This window comes from Vanessa cardui, chromosome 8 (assembly GCF_905220365.1).
Source record: "Vanessa cardui chromosome 8, ilVanCard2.1, whole genome shotgun sequence".
In the NCBI taxonomy this organism is placed as follows: Eukaryota; Metazoa; Arthropoda; class Insecta; order Lepidoptera; family Nymphalidae; genus Vanessa; species Vanessa cardui.
This window is the reverse complement of record NC_061130.1, coordinates 15281406-15305819: the sequence shown is the minus strand read 5'-3', so window position 1 is coordinate 15305819 and position 24414 is coordinate 15281406.

The window sequence follows — 24414 nt, the reverse complement described above, 5'->3', positions numbered from 1 at the left end:
ATGAGACGTGTTTACGTCTGCGAGGCGATTCCCGGATAACGTGATGGATGGCCGCGCGTTAACCTTCTTTATCACAGCTCCCATGAAAATGGAATATGCGGAGTCGATATTAAATAGTTTGATGCCCAAATATATCTGCTGCTTGGAAACCACACCTGCTGTCAGGAGGTCTGTCAGACGAATGTCAGGAGCATCCGTGTTTCCTATCTGCTCCATCTGTTTGCCAATAATGAATAGGTAAACTTCGTACAAAATAAATGGTCGATGAGAATCAGCTAAAGAAGCTACTTTTGATTGTATTGTATTTTTGACTTTTTATGGTATCAGTAAAGGCTCTAAAGGTTAAAAACGAACAAGAGCTAATTCGGAGTCAATCGTCGGTTAAGATTGACTTGTTCCAACCACCGGGGCAACTCGACTCGATGTTAATTAACGACAATACCATAATTATGAACATAACAGATACAGGTACTTAATACTACTATTTTTAAATTTATTTCAGTCAAAAATCTGAAAACAGAATCACTGACGAACCGTTTCGTGCGGTGCGAGGCGTCTCTACTGTTTCTGAAATAATCTTAACAGGAAATCCCAATAACTCTTTTTTGACTCGACCCGAGAATTAAAGTCGCGACTGGAAGTTGTGCGAAAAAACAGGCTAGCCACTACGAAACAAAAACTTGAATGACAACAAACTTCCATTGTTGTCATTTAATTTTTTTTATATTATCATTTTCTACTCTGACACTTGGAAGCTGTTACAAATAATCTAATGAATCAGTGCTTTGACACCTCACGTCGAGTTTAAGGGTCTTTCACCTCTCTAGAATACTTTTCATCTCAGGAAGTCAATTAAAATATACGTTATTTTGGCTCGGAGCAGTTTTAAATTGACATTTTATGGGATTAGATTAATGTAATAGCGTGATGAAGATACAAACAATAAGAACAGGTGGGAAACTTATTAGGTGCTTACATACAACTTACAGTTGATTTTCACCAATTCACAACCTGTAATAATTATAATACTTGCGATTCATCTTGACGATGCTGCTAGCATTCTTACCACCTGTCCACGCAGTCATGAATGAGCGTAACAATTTTTTTAATCTGCATGCAGTTGAAGCCTTAACGTCTCCCGTAGGCCTTAATCGTGAAAATCAAATCCAACATGAAAATCAACGACAACCGGCATTCAAAGCCATTCCATATTCAACGACTATTGATATTATTTAAGCAAAAACGGGTAAAATAAGGCTCCGTAAAGTTAATATATGTTTTGTCTGAAATAATAAAAAACAATAAGATACCCTTAATGGTATAAGCAAAGCTCCTCGAGAAGCAAAATAATACGTCAGAGCCATAAATACTGGACAAATACAATTAATGTTGAACCAATTAAATAAAATTATCGAGTCCTACAAGGAACCGTTCGTAGTAAATTTTTTAAATGTCCAATTTGCGTCAGTTTAGTCGATTTATGCTTGCATTGTATCTGTTAAGACTTTGATTCTCTGCGAGCCGCTGCTACACGTGTGTACTAGCGGTTTAGTACACTGCTTCGGGAATTACAAAATATCATAAAAGTGCTCCTGTTGCGTAGATTTCTTCTATCCACTAAGGCTCCATACTCAACAAGGCATCAAAATGTACTGTAGACAATTTCAATTAAAGGGTTTTACTATCACCTATCATCCTTCATTCTTTGTAAAAGAGAGTTCAACTGAAGCTCCAAATATATCTTGTTTTTCATGAACTTTATACTGGAAATAAGTAAAGCATGAAGGTGTTAAACCGTAGAAACCGACTTTATAATACCTGTAGACGAGAACTGTACATGTACAATGTACATGGATGTTTGGTTTCTATATTTGAAAATACTTTTGATATACCAACTGTAAAACTTTGAATTTTCTGTAACGAAGAGGAAATATGCGATTAAGCTACCCCGCTGGTCACAGCAAGTGGACGTGAAACACGGCTGAGTTTTTCTACCATTTCATTTGTACCTATATGATTTTTTTATAATGTTTGATGTCGTCTAACTTTGAAAGAAATCCGGAAAGTTTAAAAAAAATGATATGCTAGGTGGCAGATACGTGTTTTAGTAGCGGGAAGAATTAATTTCCAAATAATTTCGGTAATGGTTTTTTTGATCACAAGCCTGCGTGCTGCTGTGCTCGGTTTCGCCTGCCTTTGCACGTGGTCGCATGCGATGCCTATGTTAAGGAGATACAGAGTGTACATATTCATGAAGCGTCAGCGCAGCGCTTGCGTAGCTCATGTGGGAGATGAGTAGAACAATGGCTCGGGTTGTCATCGAGTCTCGTTAGCGAGTAGTGCACGCGAGGCGGCGGCGAGGCGGAGGCGAGGCGGCGAGGAGGCGAGGGCGTGGCTGCGCACTGATTGGCCACAACATGCAAATGCGTCGCGCCGCCTGCGCGCGCGCAATCACCGCAATACTATCGCGACCATTGTTCGCGGCGAAAACTCGCAGTCTCGTTTGTCGGGAACACGTTGCCGCAAAAAACGGTATGCGCATAACAAGAAATCGCAAAAAACGGACGCCGGCCGCTTTTTGCCAGCGACGTATGTCCCTCCCGCCGCACGCGCCTCTCCCGGCTCATCCCGCGCCGTCCTCGCGTCCTCGCTCTCGTGATTTTTTCCACGCCGCAAAAACTCGACGCGCGGCTACTGAACCCGATGACATCTACGCCGCTCCTTAGACGAAATGAATAAATGTAACGTCGCGGTCGCGGACGTCGCTAAGCTGGAATTATTAGTCACGCTTCTATAGGGAGCCTTTGTTTGTTGCGAGTACGAACTACGCCTACATCGCGACTCCGCATGCGTTACTACAAGCAAATTCCGAGGTGTTAATGAGTCGCAACTTTAGCTTCTTCTGGTGTGTTGTTACTGCCTTTGTAAGCAACAACGAAACGACCTTACGTTTCGTGCGCGTCGCCTCGGCTTAAGTCTCTTCGGTCGTTTCGTCGGTAATCCGATGTCCGTGTCAGCCAATAGCGAATATTTTATCATACTCTATCGGCGACCGTAAAGAAACGCTAAGCTAAATTAGCATTGATTAGCGTTAAATTAATTGCGTGGACAGCGCAGTGAGGGTCGGTGGCGCGGAGGGGGTGCGGGTTGAGGCGGTGCGCGGGCGCAGGCGCCGAGTCAATTGCCAACGAGGCCATTACTTTTGAATCGCATTTACATTGAATGCACTGGCACCGGCGATCCGAATGTCGGGACGACTCTCAATTAAAATACGACGATAAATTAGCAGATATAAACAGTGTTCGCTGCCGTGCGAGCCGCTGCCCTTATAATAAATATTAATGAAATACATACAACAAATTGGCAACGATAGCGCTGACCGCCGGCTGCTGCCCGGCGAGGGCCGGCGGGGACTGGCGACGAGCGGGCAACGATTGCATCGCGCTCTCAAACGTATAATTAGATAATTGCAATCATTAATTTGATAAATAATAATGTGTTACAAAGAAGTCCGCAAAGGAAAGCTATAAGACATGCCATCCCCCGATACGAATTCGTGAGCGTATGACAATAAAGACTCGGAATATTTTCGTATTCGACGTTCCCACGGCTCCCGGAGTACGGCCGCACTGCACATACGTACGCACGCACCGACTCACTCGGGATGGAGGCTGCATACTTAATTACTCTTTGCGAACGTAAATTGTCAGCATTAGGATACATTAACATTTGCATACCTTCATTTGCTACTTATTTAGCTATTGGCATGAAGTTGAGAATTCGAATATTCATTAAATAACTGGCTTTAAAACTTACGTTTCATATAAATGCTATCTCCCATACTAAATAGACACACGTATATATTCTTAAAAAATCCCTTGTATACCCTAAAAATATACACCTATGTACATGCAGCCTGTTAAAGAACACATCGAAGCAAGTAACAGTAATCGCAAATGATTCAGTCTACCACGACATGCCTAAAGGTATGTACGGAGACTTAAAACACATCGTCAGCGTGCTGTTCCAATATTGTGTTCCCATGCTACGCTGATACGGTCACAGGACTTTTAGCATGTCACCAAATAGAAAGCGATCTCACGGCTACTTTGAGTTGGGACAGAGACGTTAAGAATCGAACCCTTTTTATTAATTTCCTCGAAAGGGTGTGCCTTCTATAACATGTCGTTTTATTTAAATTGTTTGCTCAATTCACATAAGTATACAGATTTTAAATATTAATAATGTACCAACTAGGATATAGGTAAGCATGGTCCTAGTGAACACTTATTGTTTTAATTTTATTATTTTTTTTTACTCATTTTCAATAAGATTACTGCTCAAAGTACAATATATTTGAAGCTCAACAAAGTCATACATATCTCGCAGACAGCTGCAACATTTTGTGGATAGTCACAAAAGGGAGCTGGCGTTAGGCCAGGAGAAAAACAACTTCACACTTACACCGGAACGAGTGTGTCACGCTATCATATTGGCATTTCTTGTCCCCGACCGAACGCAGCCATCTACGCAGTTATTCAACAAAACTGTCAATCAGTCAGTCATCAAGATTGACGCTGAGCTGCTGCTATCACAATACGCGCACGATATCCTCCGCTGATGGGAAATGGTAAAGAGGAAAATTTTGTACATGTATGTCTTTACAAATGACTAGCGAATAAAAGTTAACGAGTCACTTTAATTAAGCTACACAAGTAACGCGGCAATTAATCCGCTCGGGACGGCGGCGCCCGAGATGGAGCTCTATGCGTGCGGGATAAGATGCAGCGCTGCAGCGCTCATTACGAGACTCATCTGGTCGCATTAGATCCGTTCCGAGTACGCCATTCCTATTCAATTATGCGCTGCGACAAAAACTAGTCGCGCATGTGAATGAGTCGAGCGAGTCGGCGCTCGTTACCGCCGCCCCCGCGCCGCGCCCGCCCGCGCTCGCCCGCGCGCCCAATTTACAAATAAAACGCGGGGAACGTCCGGCCGCGCAAAAACTGACCACACTCCTCCCTGTGCATATGAATGGGTTGCTTTTTGCGCTCGCTTGGCCGGTACTCTGCCGCTAAATCACAGCCCGAGGACCTCTTCATACTCGTCTGCTTGTTGGGGGAAATGTGTCTAGATAATTAACAATATTTGGCCATAATTATTACCCTATAGTGAGTACGCATCAGCTCATCGCAGTAGAGTTGAGAATTCGTAAACATTTCCGTCACTCATAACACTTTTCAAGGACTCGTTTCGGAAGTATTTATTAATTAGACAGGACGATATGATAAACTGTGATATAGATATAATGAGTAATTGAAGTAAAACTAAAATGCAATTAAATCACAATAAAAAATAGCAGGAGATGTGAGAAAAGCGCCATATTAGGTCTGTGAGAGCGTCTGATTATGTAACGAAGTGGGATTCGCCGCCGGCCGCTTTTTGCGCCCGACAATGTCCGCCGAGATACGGCGCGCATGGAAAATTCAACAGATTATCTGAGATGCCTCGCTCGCCTCCCATGCCCGAGTCGCCTGTGCACGCACTGTGTGCGCTGTGTCCACTGTGTGTGCGACGTTAATCGTAAGTCAAAAACTGAACCTGAATTGTGAATAAAATTAAAGATATTACAAAATATCAATAAGTATAAAAATCATAAATTTACTTCTCATAATTAGGTTTATATATTTTTGTTACATTAATATCAATTTGTAAATGTAAATTGGTGAAATATTTGCAAAAATTAAATACTCATTATACATTGGGCATTCCAGTGACAATTTTTTACACTATTAACGTTTTCAGTTATAAATATATGTACATATCTCCTTAATGAAATCAGTTCATCCTCATTAAGTAAACATATTTAACGCAACTTGTTTCATGTGCTTAATTTGTCTTTATAATTCATCTCGTGCTCAGCGGTGAAGGAAAACATCGTGAGGAAACCTGCATGTGACAAATTTCATCGAAATTCTGCCACATGTGTATTCCACCAACCCGCATTGGAACAGCGTGGTGGAATATGTTCCAAACCTTCTCCTCAAAGGGAGAGGAGGGCTTTAGCCCAGCAGTGGGAATTTACATGCTGTTGTGGTTGGTTGTGGTTGTGGTATATGCATAAAAGTATTTGCCCGTGTTTTAGGCTGTTGGTCATCATGTGTTAGGCAAAAAAATAGCCTATGTCAAAGTTTCAAGTTTACTTTCTCAAATTCAGTTCAGTAGTTAAAGAGCAACAGACAGACAGGCAGAGTTACTTTCACACTTGTAATATTAATATAGATTGTATTTAACTAACATGACTTTGAACTGAGTTTCTTGCCGGTCCTTCGCGGTAGAATCTGCATTTGGTGGTAGCCTTACTTAATATAGTTTGTTAAATGAATGATGATTCAAAAGTGCTTGTAAAAGCCTCATTGAATAAAGTATGTTTAAGTTCTGATTTTGATTGATTTTGGAAATAAGTATTTTGCAACGATGTGTACATGGTGTAATTTGTGAAGTATTGTACAGTAGGGGACTGTACAATACTTCACAAATTACACTGCTACAACTAATTCAAACACAAGGGACATAACATCCTAGTTCCCAAGGTTGGTGACACATTGACGATGTAAGGAATAGTTAATATTTCTTACAGCGTCATTGTCTATGGGTGATGGTGACCACTAACCATCAGGTGGCCCATATGCTCGTCCGCCAACCTATACTATAAAAAACATGCGCAAATACAACTCTCCTACGCCGTATATTATGGTAAACAAAATACATATATTTGACTCACTCGTAATTCCAATATAACTACGTTTACTTTTGTTAGAAACGTTTCACAAAATGATGCTTACCTAAGCTGAAGCTATTTTACAATATATAAAAGGTAGCAAGTTGCATGAATTGAAATATATCATACATCATATTTACGAAACGATCATAAATAAATAATATTTGTTGCAGAAATTGTATTTCCATGTGCTAGAGATATCAGTAGAGACTGCCCAGTGGTTAGAACGCGTGCATCTTAACCTACGATTGCGGGTTCAAACCCAGGCAAGCACCACTATATATATATGTACTTAATTTGTGTTTATAATTTATCTCGTGTTCAGCAGTGGAGGAAAACATCGTGAGGAAACCTGCATGCGTCGAATTTCATAGAAATTCTGCCACATGTGTATTCCACCAACCCGCATTGGAACAGCGTTGTTGGAATTGGAATATGTTCCAAACCGTCTCCTCAAAGGTAGAGGACGCCTTAGCCCAGTAGTGGGAAATTTACAGGCTGTTGTTGTTGAAATATCAGTACGTCCATACAGTGAGCTCGACACCTGTGTTCAAAGACACGCAGTCACGCAGACACGCAGGGCGCAGCGCCGTCGTGCAGAGCGGCGGAGCGTGTAACCTCTAAGCGATATCTCCCATCAGACCATAAAGATCCGCGACTACACCCACAGACCTCATGTTTAGCAACAATCTGAACCATACACATATTCTGTAAATACTATTTTTGAGCGTGAATCTAGTTTTAAATACATACATCTTAGAATAAAATGTAAACAATTTAAATATATCACAAGTCACGCGTCTAATCAATTATACAGATTGACTTTTAATATAGTAGGATATATTACAAGTTTTATCGACGGCACCTCGAAATATCAGCCAGCCAATCTCTGCGATCTTACGACTAGTAACGAAGAGTTTGTGGTGGTGCTCTTCCTCAATATACGCTCGTTATAAACATGCCATTAATTATCTTCAGTCGCATCTAAATAATATCATAATTAAATAAAAATATGTATACGGTTACGTCACGACTCGGCCGCTCGCCCGGCCGGCCGATGCTGCGATACACCCTGACTTATTGAATCCCGACCGACGCCCGCGCAGCAAATTACAGAACTGATATACTTCAAACAATTACTAGGCTATTTATTGAATTAGACCCGCAGAGGTATTCGCAACATTGCTATTAAAGATCTGCGCCGATCATACATCGCGGGATTCTCCGTTTCGACAAGTTTAATTAATATTATCATCTCAAAAAAGATATCTCAGAAATTGACATATCTTTTTCGACCATTCACAAACAAACACACTCGTGTAATAATACTGAGCCATACTCAGTTATCTCTTAGCTAAGCGTCGATTACCGCCCGCGGAGGGGTTGGGCGACAATAATTATTTTAATTCAACTTTCACTCGAAACGAATGGGATATGTTTGTGTCAATTGCGATATCTCATGATTAAATAACATTAAACACTTTAATGAGTAATATCGATTATTATCAATTTATTCACGCACTTTCAACAACTAAAGATAAAAACGCGACGCAAAACGACACCTAAATTAATTCGACTTATTTACAGCATTTTGTTTGAGCGCTAATGAATCAAGCGACCGTGCCGATATCCCGATATCTCGATATCACTAATCGAGCCGACCGTACCTGAATACGGGGGACCTTATCGCCACCGGCGTAAGGCTCAGAGTGCGGCGAGCGCCGTGACATCTGCCGCGGGAGTTGTCACGTGACCGTCAGCCGAGTTCAAAGGACACTCGGGGCACGCGATACAAAACCGTGTAATTTGTTATATTATCATATTCGGAATGGGGAGCTTAATGGAACATCAGACTCGTTTAATGTCATGCGTTTTTTTGACAAAGTTCATCCCGATACTCCGTGCCTATGAAAAGGGACCTGCTCTCATTAAATACACTAATATTTTTAATTCGAAGTCAACAAATACATCGAATTACGTAAATGTGGCTCTACACTCACCCGTTTCTTCTTTATACAAATTACGATACATGTATTAATAAATTAATAACTTAGAATCAAACGTACATTCTGCATGAAAGTCAACGAATACTAATGCCACGTTTTTTGTGACCTTTATTATAATCCCGCGTATAAAAATGTGCTTTAATTACGAGCTCTTTCTTAGACGCATATTAAATGTATTAAATAGCAAATGTAAAAAACATTGTCTGTTTTTGTTATAGCGTATTAAAGCTCCAAGAAACGCGCTTAAAGGTAACCGTGATGGTATCATTAGGCAACCAAAAATATTTTCACCTTAACTTTTCTTAACTAACTCATTTCAGATGTGAATATAACCATTAGATAATACAGACAGAAACTTTATACGACATATGTCAAGTGAAAACCTCTTTAAGAGATCGAATTTCGACTTAAAAAGTGATTAATGATAAAGCGTGAGTCGAGATGGCCCAGTGGTAAGAACGCGTGCATCTTAACCGATGATTGCGGGTTCAAACCCAGGCAAGCACCGCTGATTCATGTGCTTAACTTTTCTTTACTAACTCAATTCTGCCACATGTTTATTCCACCAACCAGCATTGGAACAGCGTGGTGGAATATGTTCCAAAACCTTCTCCTCAAATGGAGAGGAGGCCTTTAGCCCAGCAGTGGGAATTTACAGGCTGTTGTTGTTGTTGTTGTTGTGTTGATAAAGCGTGGACTTGTTGGATTTTAGGCAGAAAGTTGTATAATTTTAATTATACGATCGATAATGCTAAATATTGACTTAGGAGGTACCTACTGGCACTTCATTAACTTTTTAAGACTTCTGAATGTTCCGTTTGATGAACTGCTTCAAAACATACGATTATTCTGACAGAACTATAAAATACTTCCTACTCAATTATCACTTTATTCAAGTAATAAAAATCTGTGGAATCTACTAAACCAAATACAAAAAAATATCTTTATCTGAATGTGCTATATGAGCTACAGGTTGTTGACCATGTATGCATATCAATAATTAAGTTCATTAAGTACTACTGGTACTTCAAAATACGGGAGTAAGTACTTCATGACTTTAAATATCAAACTTAGTAGTTCATTAACACGTCAATAAGCTTAAACCCTTTTTTATAATCGAAGAGAAATTATTTTGTAACATTGTTATTGTAAAGGGATGCGTTGCATGTATATTTGGGTCGAGGGTAGCGCGTCGTGAACCGTCACTAACGGCGAGTGCGCGCGTTTTTGCGTTTCCACATACAGGGCATTCCCCGCAACTTTCACCGTTGTTCCGGTCAATAGACCGCACTCGAGTAATTGATATAAAAGCGATCATTTTAGCGATTACCTCCGAGAAGTCATTATGTTACGACTATAACGGGACGGAGAGAAGTGGACTTAATAAACCATGAATGTTAACAAGAATTTAAAGTGTTATATTTGCAAGAAAGAGCGTACTTTTTGCAGTTGTTTCGACATCGCATCACGTGAATTGCGATGAGCTTATGTCGTCTCCACTGCACACTTCAGTGGTAACAAGACGTATGTACAGCCAGCTGTACTGTTATTGGTCGCGTTTCGGGTATCGCATGTCCTATCTAGAGATCCCGTGTATCCCGTACTTGTTTACATTGATGTACCCACCTGTACGTGTTAGTTTAAATTTCCAACGCTTCGATAAAATCTAAATGGCATTCGTAAATCACCGGTCGACTAATTACGTTAAAATGAAAATCTGCAAGTTTATTTAATTTAAAATAAGCACTAGACAGCGCAAAGATTTATCACCACGGCACCGTGCATTACTTAAAGTGCAAAAATTGTAAGCAAATATAAGTGTTATAGAACGGCGAGGATCGGCGTGCGTGCGCGCAGCGGCCCGCGACCTGCGCCTAGGCATGACGACTGACTATCGTGCCATATCGATAAAATAAATAACGCGTATAAACTATTTCAAACTGAATATGTTCGCATTTTTTGCGACCTCAATATAATTTGAAGAGTTTTTGTTTACTTAACATTGAATGACGATAGTTAAGCTATATAAATTCAATTAACAAGAACTCAAATTTTACCGACTAGGATCACATAGCTTACTGACTGAAATAAACTCACGTATGATGCAAATATGTATAATGTATGTATGTATATATGTATGAAGCGTATGTAACGAGTTCGAGGCACAGTGTAGCGCAGAGCTCAGTGCTTAGACATACCTAGCAGGCGACTATCGACATCGACAAGCCGACCGCCCTCGTCTAGCCGGCGGACAGAGCGGCCGGTAAAAACATCGCTGCCGCCAATTACAGTAGCAGCTAGTTTTTCAGTCGCGAGAACTTTCTTCCATCTCCATATTCATTGGAAAGAAAGGGTGAAATTATAGACATGAATATGCTAACGGCCGTGGTAAATGCTAAAGTTGAATAACTCCGCGACGCAAGCGAGCGCGGGTTGCGTGCGACTCCTCTCTGTACTTTGACTCGTAATAATTACTGCTTTTGACAGCTCATGAAATGCTCGCCTTTGTCCCACGACGTTGCATGTGAACACGAATATTTTAACCTTAACCAACTCTGTCGCTTTGACTTCCGATGCGGTCGCCTTTCAAATATTTTGGAAGAAGACGTACAAACGGTCCCGGTGATAAATATACGAATACGCGCGTAAATATTATATAGTAGTGTACGCCATACGTGTAGCTTCCGTTATCGCCGAGTCGAGAGGTTATATCTTTTGAACTACAAAAGCGTACTTATTCAAACTTAACTGTATCTACACCATTTTCGTTATATGGCTATAGAATAACTGGAGGGTAACAACAACAACAACAACAGCCTGTAAATTCCCACTGCTGAGCTAAAGGCCTCCTCTCCCTTTGAGGAGAAGGTTTTGGAACATATTCCAGCACGCTGTTCCAATGCGGGTTGGTGGAATACACATGTGGCAGAATTTCTATGAAATTTGTCACATGCAGGTTTCCTCACGATGATTTCCTTCACCGCTGAGCACGAGATGAATTATAAAGACAAATTAAGCACATGAATCAGCGGTGCTTGCCTGGGTTTGATCCCGCAATCATCGGTTAAGATGCACGCGTTCTAACCACTGGGCCATCTCGACTCATCTGGAGGGTAATGTAGCTACCAAAACTACCGCCACAGTCCAACGAATGTGGTGATGGTGATGTATAAAATGTAATAAACTAAAAAAGTCTTGATGTTTGTTATAAACAAAAATATTGTTCGGACGCTCGCGTCACTCTTGAATATGACATCAACAATTGTCTACTCTGTAATTGAAAGTAGGAAATGTATGTTTGAAAAGTACAATAATATATATAATTATGTTCTGAATAATCCGATTATTCGAAAAAGAAATGCTTGGCACTTAAAATTGAAATAATTATACTATAATAACGAAAGCGCTCCGTTGCGAACAAATGGAATGAAAAGTTACATTTGCTGCTACATCTTCTTTTGAGGTAGAAGGGTACAAAAAGTTACAACCTATCTCGCATAAAAATGCAATAAATATATCTCATTGCTCAATAATATAAATTCTTTGTAATTCATTAGAACTATAATGGCGATTTCGATTATTCGACCGTGAGGTGCCTTCAAACTGTTTCTTTTATTATCTATTTATAAAATACATACGAGTAGACCAATAAACGACAAAAAACACAAGTAAACAAAAATATTATTTATAAATTAAAAAACACGCAGAGGAAACATGAAAAGAAATATAAATTCAATAACAATTCTTTACCGTTACCAACAATTAAGAAATGATTGCATTTCTCTTTTTAAGGCTTGTTTTGTACAAGTAACAAATTCAATATGAATAAATTATTCAATGTTCTTTTACAAGCTACGAGAATATAAGAGTTTTGGTGATTTGATTTTAGCTTTAGGTTTATAAAATAAGGACTGATTGCTTGTATAAAGGACGAGATATAAGAGGGATAAGAAGAATCTACAAAATACAGAATATACTTATTTATTTATATTGCCAAACTGTATAGGTATCACTACAAGACGGTGTCGGAATTAGATATTACAGCACGTTAAACAAAAATATTTTAAAATATGTATCTATTTTATAATATAATACTATCTAAGTTGTATATGATATATTCTAAGCAGCGATTATTGTGAGTTCACACAGGCTGCCACAAAACAAATCCACCCTGTCTGCTATCACATTGAGAGTACGTATGCGAAAGTCATACATCCAGATATTCAAGCTGTGTCTGATCTCCACCTTTCAAATGGTCACCAACGCTCGAAGACAATTGAGCTGTTAGAAATATTAATCCTTCCTTCCTGGCGACTACCCAAAGGTGTTGACTCACTTGATAAATTTAAAATATTATTTTTTGACAGCACACTTTTGTGCACAACATGCTACTTGGATCCTACGAAAGAAATATAAAGAACTCCACACTCTTAAAAGGAAGCCAAACCCTCGGAATAATTTGAATGTAATCATATCAATATGTAATAAAAATAAATAAGTCTCGCACCGCGGTGACCCGAGTCACTGTCTCCTAAATAAGTTGACCTTAAGCAAATAACTATTGCGTTTCTAGATACCTAACTATAAGAACGATAGTTCTATAAGTGGTATTCACATAATTTATTCAAAGCATTCTGAAAGAGTTTTCGCTACAACCGGACAAATGTTTATATAATCAATGAAAAAAACTCTATTCCTCAAAAAATTGTGCGCACATTGTTGAAGTTATTCCCTCTTCAATGTATGTTTTTTTCAACCGACTTAAAAAGGAGGAGGTTATCAATTCGTCTGTATTTTTTTATGTTTTTTACCTCATAACTTTTCACTGAGTAGAGCAATTTTGATATTTTTTTTTGTTTGAAAGTTAGTGCTTCTCGTGTAGTTCAATTTTAATTTAGTCCAGTTCTGATGATGGTATCCATATGAAAACGATATAAGTCTTAAATTTGCATTACGTATGTGCATGATAAATAGGCGAATAACTCAAAATTGCACCAACCAATTTTGATGATTCTTTTTTATTATAGCCAAGTAAACCCTACAGTATATCTATAAAAAACAATACGAGAATACTTTAAGAAATATGTTTTTTTACAAATTACCTTTTATACTTTTATACACACAGAGTTACTAATTATTTTTTGGGCCGACAATAGGATCACAGAAAACGTTCTAAATTTTCTAATGTAAGGATTAAAAGACCACTAACGACATTGATGTACAGAAACAATATATCAACGACAATCAGAGTCGGTTAATTAGTGTAAAAACTGTGGTAAATGTAAAAGAGCATCCATTGTTATTACATTGTTAAATTATAATTTTATCAATATATCTTCACTTATTTTTATGTTCGATTTAATAACCTTGCGACATTGTGCTGTTTGCAGATACTACATCTCTTGTTTTTAAACTAAAAAATAAATATAAAAAAACTATGACATCGTAAGCAGTTCTGTGTCGTGGGTTGTTTGGTTTGCCATACGTAAATTCGTCCTAATCGCAAAAAAGACTACAAAAGTGTATTTTTTTCCGTGTATAATGTCAATTCAAATTCTTCTGCGCCCATTTTTAACGAAAAACTGGAGTCGACGGTCTTTCTAGGGATTCCCTTGACTCCAGAATTCATTGGGACACCCATTTGTAAGTCCTAGCAGGGAAACTAAGTAATGTCATTTATGCAATAAAAACAATTAGAAAACTCACGGATATAAACTGCTAGACTAGTTTATTTTAGTAATTTTCACAGTCTTATGTCATATGGAATGTTATGGGGCAATGCAGCAGATACTGAAATAGCATATGTTTTGTAGAAAAGTGCTATCCGAACTGTTTACACTATTAGTTCTAGGACATCATTACGAATTCAAATAATTATGTGTATTAACGACCGCTTCACGTATATTTATGATAATGTAATGTTTATAGAGAAGAATATACAAAAATAATCCATAAACGCTGATACGTATGCTATTATTACAACAAATAAGAATTAAGTTTCTATTTCTATTCTGTGTAACTCTCTATTTATATCGAGATACAGGTATAATGAGATACCGGAAAATATAATCAACTTAGCATTTAATTAATTTAAAAAGTTTATTAAGACTTAATTAATTAATTAAGCTTGGTTTTCATTAAATATTACCCTTTAGAAAAAAACGACTGGATTTTGGCTCGGCTTCCGTCACAGGACTGATTGAACACTAATTGTGAATAACAGCATTGTAAATCTGTTTTGTTTGAAAAGTGCAACTATGAGAGTTTCTTGATATTTCTTCTCACTGGGCTGCTTTCCGGAACGGTGGTAGTATATAGATATAGAAATTAAAGATTCCAAAACGCTTCACATTTATAATGTGTAAATTGTAAAACTCGGGCGTTTCGCAGGGTCATAATGAAAGCTGTGACATTACTAAGTTATGCTTTCATTATCGTCTATAACTTGTATTGTCGGCTCCGGGGTGCGGGGTGTGCGCGGGGTGTGCGCGGGGTGCAGGGAGCGCTCGCCGGAGGTCAAGTAATGATACATTCGCACGCCGAAGTGAGGTGCGAGGTAATAATGAGTTATGTACGTGATCCAATTATTTGGGCGCGCGCTCATTACGCGCTAAGTGTGAAATATGGCCGGCTTTATTACTACCATCGCTGACTTCTTAGCGCCCCCGACCTCCTCTCCCCGAACCACGTGACCGCCTGCCTTCCCACCCCGGCCTCCCGGGGGGATCTGCAGCGCTGCAACTCCACTAAATCATAATAATGTAAGGTGCAGAGCGCAAACGAATCGTGAGAAAAGTCGGAGCGTTTAACTTGAGTATGCACGTACGATATCTCCGAGCGGTTTAAAATTCAAACGCAAAAAGCACTTAGCGTAATGCGTGTCACTGCGAGCGAACGCGTTTCGAGAGAAAAACTATATTCTAAGAATTCACTGGAAACATATTTAATTACAGCCGCGACTGCCGCGCTTATACCTTTCATTTATTTTAATAATGCAAACGGACTGGTCGCCAAGAATGCCACGATACAATTCATATAGAATAATTAATTAATTAATTAGCTGAACAATGTTACAAGTATTTATAGACCGACGGCCATAGCGTCGCGCACTTGCACCCACCAGTTCGCGTCTCGCGTGCGGCTTCGGAACTTCGAAGCAACAATCGGATCCGATACGATATTTTCGCGTGTATAAATTATATGACGCGTTAATAATGCAAGTGCAAGCAGCGAGGCGCGGGGTGGCGGGCGGCGCGGCGCGGGGAGGGCGGGCCGCCGCAGCGGGTAGAGTTATTCCATTAATTAAACTGTGTCCCGCGACACCCTCCCGCCTCCTCGCAGACTCTATCGAACAATAGCTTGTTACGCGCTAATTGAAAACCGGCTAATTGGGACAATAACATTCCATCATTATTTTAATTCATCTAATTAATATTCATTATTGTATCGACGAAGGACGATCATGAGGAAATCTACGCGGCGGAAAATTATTGCATATTGTATACTCGTGCTCGCCGCCAGAAAAGTGCCGGCTCTCGGAGCGGAGACCTTTTATTGACAATCCAGGATTGCGTCACCGCGAGTGACTGCCTTGATGAAAGCTCGACAAAATAAATTGCATACCGTCCGTAGCCGGTAGCCGAGCGGTATTATATGAGAGTCAGTGTAAACCGAAAACATTAACAATGAAATAAATTATCTGCGGGTATTAGGTATCGGTCCGGTAGAAACAAAGCGGGGCTGCGGGTCGGTCGGGCGCTGCAAGGAATGCGGATTTATGGAAAGAGTTACTCCTGAATGGAATGGCGAAAGTTGCCCGATAAAACATATCCGCTCGCTGTTAGCAATTATAACTGCGCTCCGGAAACTATAATTCACTTTTTATTCGACCTCATAGATAATCATTAATACCGTGATATGTTTGTTTATATATGGAAAAGGTTTCGAAATTTATAAGGCCGGTTCGAAAGCGAGCCAGGAATTATAAAAATTCAATCGAGGAACTTTGATCCGCGATCAGCCAGTCAAACAATGGAGCTCTCGCATGAAGATACGCATGTACTTATAATAAGTATGTTGTATGTGTTTTTTGATGAAATAAGGACTTAGATTTTATTTTAATTAAACATATGCAAATAGGTATGAAGCATGTCCAGCCCTGAACTGAATAGGCGCCGGGCGTAATCGGGGTGTGGGCGGCGAGGCGGGATGGGGTCGCACGCTGTTAGAATAAAACATTATTCATAAATAGGATATTGCGGCAGGTGCCGACCCTCCCCCTCGCCCACCCTCCCCCCGGCTCCGCGGCCGCCCTGCGCCGCCCGCCGCCCTCCGCCCGCCCAGCGCTAGACCACAATGCAATTTTAACAAATAGCCCACCTACAACGGAGTTTTAAGGAAAGCTTCGCGACTTCTTTGTGCAGCCGAAAAGTACCAGCCTATTGGAATGTTACAAAACGATAAAATATTACAATAACCATAACTGGCAACTTACTACACTTGCATTCAAAATTAAACAAACCTAAATGAGTCCATTAGTATTCTGTGCGAGACAACACGACTTTTAACTAATACCATTTATAATCAGTTAGGTGTGGGTAATATTTTAGTATAATAAAGAAATTAATTAACTCGTGTATATATGGCTAATTAATTTTACAAAAAAAGCACATCGCGGAGGTGCTAGCGTAAACATTCCGGGCGTCACGTTGCCCGCCGTCGGCCACGCGCGCTACCGAACCCGCGAATTAGAAGAACTAACGAATATGCAAGCGGCTCGCATGCCGGGAGCCCATCTATCACTCGATGAATTCATTTGCAAGTTATTAAAGAAAAAAAACGAATACAATCAGCGTCGAACAATTCGCTACAGTAATTGCCAGCCTTCGCCTCCACTCGGCAATATATTTTGAAACATTGTTTAAAGTTTTTCAATCATCTTCCTCTGAAAATATCTTCCATTTTCATCAGTAAATAAATATTTTAATATCACAATTAAAAACATTTCGATAACTATTTTATTTAATATTTTTATTGCTTGCCATCATGTGTTTAACTCTACACAATATCACCGTGAAAATTCTATTTAACATTTTTTTCTGGATGCTAACATCGCATTGATTTGAAAGCAGTATCTATAATGTGCAGTATAGAGTTTTAATTCGTCGTAAAAAATCTTATTTTAATTTAATACTTGCTGGATACAAATAATGTAATAATAATACTAATTACGAAAAGATTCATATTGCTGCCTAAATTAATAAGGTTGCTGATCTAAAAATAAGTTTTTACAAATAGTTATTCTTAGTGCCATACACAGATGACCCTATTTTTTATGTCGATAAATTAATGATTAAGGTTTTTTGCTACCTATATTTTAGTTATATTATGATAAACTTAAGCATAAACTTTTAGCATTTTACGAAATTAATTTCAAACTACTAGGTTTAATTTATTATTTACTCACTAATTGTCATCGCCCTGACAATCATTTTAGTGTCTTCAACTATAGTGCGTACTCGCCTAAAGTAAAGTTTCGAATCTTAGGAAACGTTCCCAACGCAACAACTTTTTATTCGATCTAAATGAGGCGCACACACCGAGCGCCCGTAGACAGCTTATTCGTGTCAATCCTCACTCGTCCACACTACAATGGTTTTTAAAGCTCTGTAAATTCATCAAGCAGCGATAACTGAACTTTTTACCGGCAAACGTAAATGTTAATCGAAATCAAATTTATTATTTATAACACTTAATTGAGACTCCTCTAGGTATACTTAACAACTTCGACGTTCGACTGGCATTATCCCTACTCGTATGTAGAGGTCTTTTCTAATGTTTGTTAATAACCATGTATCTCATTATTTAATTTGAATGTATCTTTCAATCAAGTCATTCTATTTAAAGTTATGCATCTGCTTTACGCAATTAAAAATGACATATTTACTTTCTAATTCTTTGTGTTTATTTATTTCTAGTCCAGTATCCGATTGATTTTTCCACCTGAAACATTGAAGCAATTTGAACAAAGCGGTTATTAAATTACGATATTTATATAATTTCAAAAGGCGCAAATTTTTTTGTAATATATGTGTTTTTATTGGAGTATTTCTATTTCATATTAAGTCCAACTGTCGTTTTACGTTTTTAATTTGATAAAGGGCGAATGTCCACACAAACTGTCATCTATTATCTCTTGAGTAATAAAAGTATTTAAAATAGTAATGATTTCCAACACAGTATAAAAATGAGAAACTTTCACAATCGAAGGTAATCCTCTAAAAGAGTGAATTATGAAAAACACGGTATTTTATTGTTATTGTTTCTAACATAAAAATGGAGAAGTTCCATAAGAACTTTAACTCTATTAAGGAGCGTGTTTACAAAAACGGTATGTCGACTGCCTCTCACAATAGAAGCCTAAACATTGATGTCACGAACGTTTAAAAAGGAATCCCATCCGTTGGCACCCGGCACCTTAGACTGTCATTGCATATCAGTCGCTCGGTTTAAAATTTTACTAAGTAGCCGGTGTTTCCACAGTTATCAACACAGTATCATTTGAAGTTATTCCATGTACTTGAAGATTTCACTTGTACTTCATTGAGTGATAGCATCACAATCTAAATTTTAGGATTATAAAAAGATGAGTAGGCTCATGTTTATAATGCTTTGATAATTGCATAATTATGAATCAAACCTGACCACAGACAACCACACACGCGCGTAATATTTTGTTAGCTAACAACAGATTAAGCTTTCCTTTTATATCCTATAGTATGTTCTGTATGTTGCGCAACGGCGCGGTATGGTAATAAATAGCGATTAATCAGTGTAAAAACAGACACCAATCCTGTCGTCCGTTACACCGTAACAGTCGCTGACACGCTTTATCACGTCAGTGACGTGTACACCGATGTGGACAGTCAAACTGTCAATCGAACAGAAACGTGCGGATAAATATAGTCATATTATTCAAAGACAAGCACATTTATTGCGAGGCCGGTGTTGATGTCTGCCTGCGCTGACAGGTGGCCACGTAATTACCCGATTATAATTATGAACGCAGCCCACTTCGACAGCGCTGCTGCGTACAAGCGCTGCTTTTTTCCTCCGACCTCAATCTCTCGTCTAGATCGTTTGTGAAATTAGTAAACAAATGTATATATTTTACAATCATTGCTGTTTACTTAATATGGAAAATAAAAGGGCATTCAGAATATTTATTGAGTGGATTCGCATAATCTAAGCTCATTTGCAGCAAACGCGGATTAATTACAAGTAGCCCGCGATAAGGACAAATGTGCCGTGGGAACGGACCGCCACCGCCGGCTACCACGCGCTCGCGCCTCGCGACCTCATGCAACGTATGACATACATTACTTTTTCTCAGCATGACAGTTGCACTAAAAGTCATATCTAGCGAGCAAAGGATTTATAACAAGTTAATTTCTCCGCGATCGGAAGGTCATGTCGGCGATTATGTAAATTAGTAATGTCGATAGGCAATGGTGGCATACTACCATATGAGACGCTTAATATGAAGGCAATATAATTAGCATATGTCAAGTTTTTACACACGCGCTCTCTGAACCCGTGTGCGTATTTGGAAGTTTTCAATCGGTTTTATTTATGTTGTTACGAAAAAATACCAATTCCGATACAGGTTTCAATTGCCCGACAGCGGATTGACCAGAAGTCTAACCGATAATTAGATTGTCTATTCAGTGTGGATACTAGTGAAAAGACCAGTCCTCAACTGAAAGTTCAGCGCCAAACAAAACGAGTAAGCTTTCAACAACAATGTTATCATAAAAACTCAATCAAGTAGTAATAGAATGTGCAATCGTTTATAGGAAGTATGGCTCGGCTGTCATAGAGACGTTCTCACCGCGAACGTCAGCGCCCACGCTGCAGGCGCCGCGCCAACGGGCCCAGCGGCGGGCGCGGGGCGCGGTGTCATCGATCCCGCTCGAATCAGTGCCGGCAAAGACGTCGCAATAAACTACGCCGATAGCCCCCGACGTACGTGTCCTGTGTGCGCTAACGCCTGCGCTGCGCCGGCGCCGACTTCCCAGCAGATATGATTGACAGACGCTAAAAAAATATTATGCGCTAACTCGGCAAATGTAGTTAAGCAGGTAACGCGGAGAATGTTGCAACGACGGAATGAGATCGCTCGTCCAGTAAAAAGTGCCATAGATCGCGTGTCGAGACACCGCGGCTCAGGCTGCCTACTGCTTATTATTTTATTATCGCCGCTCGCTCTAATCTAAATGGATAAAATACAGCCCGCCTTGCAAAACCATTCGTTATACGCGCGGGAAATTAATATAATCCACTGATTACATAAATTATACTTTTTACGATCGATATCGTCGACATTACGATACGAGCCCTTTAATTGAAATGTTAATTATTGCTTCGAGCGGGCCCGGGCTGAAGGACGGTATGTTCGCTTGGCATTTGCGTGACGAGCTTTGGGTACTTCTGCTCTAAGACGTGGTATTAGACTACGCAAATATTTATTTAAAATAGTGCTTAACCTACACGCTACTGTTATAAATTTATATATCAAATAATATGCTAATTGTAAAATTGTGTTTTATTTTTCTCTACCAAGGCTGTATTTGTTGGCGGTATAAGAAATGTCAACAATTCTTTACTCCATGCAGCGGCTCGGGATGGGACCTGCACCCAGACTGAGAATAACGATATAATAGCAACAATCGTCTGACTGAAAAACTATGCACTCTCTATATCATATGATGCCAATGTAGCCTTTTCCCAAGAAAACACAATCAATAGATAAAAAATATTAGTTTTTAATTACAATTTAACAAATTAGTAACTGTTTAAATTTGTTTCAAGCTTTTTGTCACAGACCTGTGATAGAAACCTTGGTATACTCAAAAAATTCCAATATAGTAACAAATCTGAAATACACAATTGTGTACCTCAGTCACGACTGCCGCTGTAATGATGTCCTGTAAAGACTCGACTACGCCGTAGATATGTCGTGGAGATAAACAATAACTTATGCGCGGGTTATTAAATAGTTGCGAGTCGATAACGTTTTTGCCGCGCGCAGCCAGAGCCTGCGGTGGCTACGTGATGATTATTACTGTTTCGCTGTAAGTCGGAGCTCAATGAGTGTATAAAAATGTCATTGAGGCCCTCGGCGCTGCTCATAGAGCCGCGGAGAATCGCGGACATGTCTCTAGTGGGAACGGCCGCAATTACGATCGGATCGCGTCTCGACGCCGCGTTTTTCTCCTCCCGGTAACAACTCGAGTTATGAAAATGTATGAGTGCATGCGACGACGGCGGCCACTCGCAGCGGCACAGATTTGTCACGGCTCTCCTGGGAAATAATGAAACGCGCGGATCGCCAGTAGCGCCGTCATTAATAAGCTGCCGTTTTTGTCGCTATTACCGGCCGACCGCCGATTCCGCGGAACATAGGATTTGGTTTTCAAATCGCTTATTACCCGAACGCCATAATCCGCTCACGTAACTTCGGCATAACTCACTAATAAACGGCCGTAATGACTCGCATTACCATGGCGCTTTTTATATTCTAGCCATTAGCTTTATTATCTTTTAATTCATTGTATTAGACGAGAACACTAATCAAATATACGATTTATTATTCACAGCGGCATCTGATGCGTTTTTAATTACGCTCCCCAAAATAATAACACGGATAATATCTCCATTAAACAAAACCGGGACTTCGAGGTCAGATTCTGTCGGAGAAATTAGTCGAATGTTGCTACTCTATTAATAAGGGTTCTTTTGGACCATTCGAAGCATTGTGTTTACGGCGGCGATAATTGTTATAAATTAAGGATAATCGCCGCCGCGGGCCATAGGCCATCCACTGAAAGAACAAAAGAACCGTATTAAACTTTAGCTGTCTTTAAGCAAGAGATGCTCCCGTATTTATTGATAGCGATTATAATATTATTAAATAAAACAATAGAGGTGGCGCTTCAAAACATTTCAAAAGTACCCTTGATTTCAGTAACATAACCTGCTCGTCGAGTAAACTTAACTAAACTATGTGTACAGTAAATAGTCGCATAATTTGTTTATAATTTCCGATATCTCAAGTCGCTTTACCGAGGGCCGGGCTGCGAGGGGCACAATTTTTTCCGATGATTGATGAGCGAACTGTTAAGGCGGCTAAATACGCGATCGGGTTACTGCCGACTGAACGTAAACATACGGTAGGGTTGCTGTTAGCTAACTTCTCACTTTTATAACAGTATACTATTTTTATATCTTGGGTATAGAATATCCTATACCGAATCTTTCAAACGGCTAGCACCTAAACTCGTCGACCTTCACGGTAAAATAAATACATAACAAAAAGACAAATTTCACGATAATTCTAAAGCTGTATCTTCGAGATGTCACCAATATACGAAGAAATGTGCGCATATACGTAACAATACCAAAGGAACTCGAAACTTCTAAGGCCATGTAAACAAAGCGTCAAAGAAACGATCAAACGAAATACTTAGCTCGATAATAGCGGGCACAAGTAAGTGTCGAAAACCACGGGACACGTGTCCCGACTCCAAATCAAGAAGCAACAATTATGGCCGTAAGAAACACCACGTTGTGTATTTGACTCTAATATGAGAATAAGACAATGGGCTACAACAATCAAAATAGTTTTTTTGTGTCATCATTATGACAGTCCGTCCGCTTTTGTGCATGCAAAGCTATGCTCGAAATGATCCAATCTTCAAAGAAGGCGCGATGCCAGATTTGGATGTGACCAAGATTAATAGCAACAAACATTGTCAACGGATTTCAGATGTGGAGATATGCAAATGATTTTGCCGGACGAAAAACTTTTCTTAAGAAATTTAAGGCTACTTAACATGATAAAACCACCAGCACCTTGTCTCTGATACGTTCCAAGAAATATTCCATTAATTCAACGCAAATTTCATTCCAACTTTTTTGAGCGTACAAAAATATATCTATTTAATTTTTTAGCAGTATAATACTTAAGATTTTTATATATATCAAAAGCAAACTTTGGTATTGAAAGAGTCAAAAGACCATAAGAATATTATATAAGGTCGTTTACTCGTTTTTACAAGTTAACTTCCGAAAAGGCATTTCAAATATGAGCCGCGATAATATTTAAATGACCTGCGCCGACAGCCCCACTGCTCGACCTTTGACGACAGCCACCGCCGTCAAGACATTCCATTCCTAACCACTTGTTGCGATGGACCAAATTAGACTAAAAATGAAAAAAAAGTAGCTCGTCATTAACATAAGACATAACTAAACGTTCAACTTAGATCGAAAACGTCGTATCAACCTGAAGAATTAGAAATGAGGCTCGTCTCCACTCGTGACGGGACGTGAGCGACGAGGGACTGGCGACCACTGACAATCAAAGTAAGTGGTCGCGTCTAATGAAGTGCTGAAGGTTGATTACGTCTCAGCGTCTCCCGTTGCATAATCGCGAGGCGCATTTAGATCCAGCAGATAATTTAAATGGTATGTAAGGGCCCTCGTATAATTCGTCAAATTCATAAAAACCTAACAAAACTTTATGACCTCTACACGTTGCGACCGAAGCGCGACTGGCATTGTTTC